General features: G+C 33.4%; 1 pseudogene; it reads right to left on the bottom strand.

Annotated features, from left to right (window-relative positions):
- Positions 1-1,758: 1,758 nt before the first annotated feature.
- Positions 1,759-2,721, bottom strand: LOC116092133 (annotated as a pseudogene).
- Positions 2,722-3,860: the final 1,139 nt, after the last annotated feature.

The raw sequence follows: 3,860 nt of genomic DNA, 5'->3' as shown, positions 1-3,860 counted from the left end.
CTAGAAGATCCTGGGCAGATGTCATACAGACCCTACAAGAACACAAATGCCAGCACAGGCTACTATACTCAGCAAACTCTCAATTACCAAAGATGGAGAAAACAAGATATTCTATGACAAAACAAAATTTACACAATATTGTTCCACAAATCCAGCCCTACAAAGGATAATCGATGGAAAACATCAACATAAGGAGCAAAACTATACCTTAGAAGAAGCAAGAAAGTCATTTTTCAACAAATCCACACAAACCCAATTCCACATTTTACAACAAAAACATCAGGAAGTGACAATTACCTTTTCTTAATATCTTAATATGAAAATTAATATTACCAAAATATCCTAAGCAATTGAAATCCAATAATATGAGGAATTAGAAATTTGTTGATTGTCATCTAATGGGCTCTCTAATTTGGTAATTGGTGAAATAGGTCCATATTTTACAATCTATATGTACTTTCAGCTTGTTTGTGACAGTGTCTGGCTATGTACAACATAAGGGTCTTGAAATCTTGCTTCTCCTTTCTCAGCCTCTCTATTAGTAGTATTGTTTATTTCATGTTTTTACACTATACTATGGTTTTCAGAACAGCTTATATATTTCAAAAGTATTTATATACCCAAGGGAGACATAGACAATTAACTTGGGAGGTGGCTTGTAGGAAAGAGAACAACAAAGTGAGACTGAATGCTTTGCTTGACATATGTAACTCTTGTATCAAGTTTGAAGAAGAGGACTTTACAAATTACTCTTTCTCTGAGATGAATTCTTTTCCAAATTATCACAGCCAATGAACCAGATTCTTACCCACACCTAATGTCTGTGCCATCCTCCAAGCAGAACCACTGTTCATTGAAACAGTTGGTGAATGAGTTTATGGATAGACTATCTTAATACACACCATTTCTTAAATGAATGTAACCTATTCTCTGTGGCCTGAGAATAAAGTCACTCACTCAAGTCAAATAATTTTGACCATAGCAGGAAGTCTGTATCCAAAAATCATGCCTACAATTCATTCCTTGGCACAGCAGAACTGTCAACTCTCAGCTTAGCTATGATGAGGTAAAAATCCTTCGGTGATTTGAGGGTCATTGAAGTACAGCTTCATTACAATGAAATCCAATGTCTAAAAATTGTCCTTATTTTGTGCTTGTACCACAGAAAGAGCCAAGACTTTAAACTGTACTAAATACAAAACAAACAAGCAAAAAGACTTTATATACTAATGCTCATTTAAAAAATACTAGTAGCGATGTATTATTTTGAAATATACAGTTAATATGTTTGGAGTTATTTGAAATTTATACTGAGAAAACGTATGTATTTTCAGTATTGCTGTAGACAAGTACCTACATAACATTGTTAAATTGATTGTTGTTTTATATCAAACAACTTTTATAGTACTCATTTTTATTGTTATAATATTTTATAAATTTTAAGGAATATGACAAAAAAAAGATATTGTAGGTGTTGAAGAGGGGGTCTCTGGGAGGAGTTGGGGTACAAAAGGGAGACAAGAATGTGATTTAATTCTATTTACTTAAAATATGTTTTTAAATGTTAAAAAATTCAGATAAATTGAAATCATGTAACTTTTCTCATCACAATGCAATAAAAGTTAAAAAAAAATTCTAGAAACAGAAAAAAAAAAAAAAAAAAAAAAAAAAAAAAAAAAGAAAAAAGAAACTAGCACTCTGTGACACCCAGGATAAGAGTCTCCCTGTGTTACAGGTAGTTAAAGAAAGAACTTTAGATAATAATACTCACAAGTATGCCATTATTTCTGATGGAACAATTCTCAGTGCAGCAGTCACTCCTACTAAACCATTATATTAAGAGTTGAACATGCAGATCACAATGGTGTAGAGCAGAGAAAGCAATTTTTCAGTTCCTGGAGAATTGGTGGACTTTGGCCTCAAATAAGTAATAGTGGCTGACCTAAAAACCCAAAAACAATACACTCAATTTAGAGAATATTATTAAGAAGGCTTTTGCCTGTCATGTGACTCTTGGCAACATCAGGATGACGGTAATGATTTTGTTATACGAAGCACGTATCAGCATACAATTGCCTGCCACAAGGAGGATCATGATAAGTAGACAGACAGCTCATTAAGAGAAGTATCTCCAGAGGCCAACTTGAGAATGGGGGGTGGGGATGTCAAAGAAGAAGGGGTGGATTTGGTTAGAATTGCAGAAATGTAGAGAGAAAATCTGATATGTTTGCCCAAACTAGAATGGCATGCTACTGAGCCAGGAGCCTGCTGAAAACTATATGTACTTTATTGGGTTCATGATGAAGGGATAGGGTAGAGGGTTACAAATTACAACATAATACTTATAGGACATCACAACCAGAAGGAAACATTCAATTGTCCCCTTTAGAAATAAGAAGCAGTTTTGTATGGCACAAGTTAGCTTGCATATACTTCTAGTTTGACTACCAATCTTGCACTGCATCCTGGGAAGGGTGACTGGTATAAAACAGATTTCCAGACAAGAATAGGTTGACATAAAAATATACATGGGCTTCTGTAGTGCAGGATCAATTTTCATAATGACAGTAGTGAAGGTGATTCCAATTATGATAATTAAGTAAATCCTAGAGAGCTTTCCAAACTAAGCTCCTGGGGGTTGGGAAGATCAGAAAATCCCCAATGGATGAATTGTGTCACTATGGAGGGCTTGTCCTCTGCCCTGATCTCTGTGTGTTCCATGCTTAAAAGTTTCAGTCAGTAGTGCAAGTCACAGTACTTTATTTGGTTTTCTTATGTTACATATAGGCTATAGGTATCACAGATCAGAACTTCCTAAAATTTCTAAAAGAATGAAAAAAAAAAAAACAGAAAACAACCACAGCATATATATTCTCTCAAATATGAAATCTATTTCTTGCCAGTCATAATATGCAGTGATAAGTTTCAGTTTTTATTTGTTTGTTTGTTTGTTTATTTGTGTTGGTGTTCAGGAATTGCTACACAAACCACTCAGACTCTGGTCTCAGTTAAACTCTGGTTCATTGAAAGTGTACCCCAAGACTGATTGATCAGGACCATAGCTCAGTTCAAGAGCTGAAACCTTTGACATTGGATGTCAAAGAAAAAAATTTGCTCCTAAGCAGATACAGGATGGCCAATCACCCTTCTTCCAAGTTTCTTTAGTAGTCTAGACATAACAGTTCAAATTAACTTTTCTCTAGCTTGGCTTTGAATGAAAACCAAGGTTGAGGAATTTCTACAAATAATAATATTGAGAATCAGAACATTACAGGACATATGATCTGCCTAACTTCATTCTGAGCCAAATTATTCTTCTATGTCTGTACTCTACCTGCTTTTTGTGTCAGCAACATGGGATGCCTTACAATTTTTAATGTTGTAAATCTTTAAAACTATGTTCATTAAATTTTTTTAAAAAAGTTAAAAAGTATTATTACTGTAATTTACAGGGCAATATACTTGATGGAAGGAAAAGAAAAAGAAAAAGGACAAAACTACAACACATTTTAAAAGAACCCTCAGGAATGTATATTTAGTTGAATTCATATTGCATTAATCAATAGCTGCATTTTTAAAATGAAAGTCTTTTGTTTTCATCTCCATTATCCCCATCATCAGATTGATAGCTCTCATCTTAGGGACTTCTTAAGCTTCTCTTATCATAATTGTGCCCCATTTATGGCTCTATAATTTGATCACTGTTGTCCATTATAATTTCTAAACTCATTATAGTTTCCACAATCAGAATTGTTATTTTCATTAAAATTTCACTCTCATTGTAATAAAAACATAATAAAATATTTAACAAATTATAAAAGTCCCATATCTTTATATATTTAAATATTTTAGTTGTCTTT

Source organism: Mastomys coucha, unplaced genomic scaffold (genome assembly GCF_008632895.1).
Source record: "Mastomys coucha isolate ucsf_1 unplaced genomic scaffold, UCSF_Mcou_1 pScaffold15, whole genome shotgun sequence".
NCBI lineage: Eukaryota > Metazoa > Chordata > Mammalia > Rodentia > Muridae > Mastomys > Mastomys coucha.
Note: the sequence above shows the minus strand (reverse complement) of the source record. Positions and strands in the feature narration are given on the sequence as shown.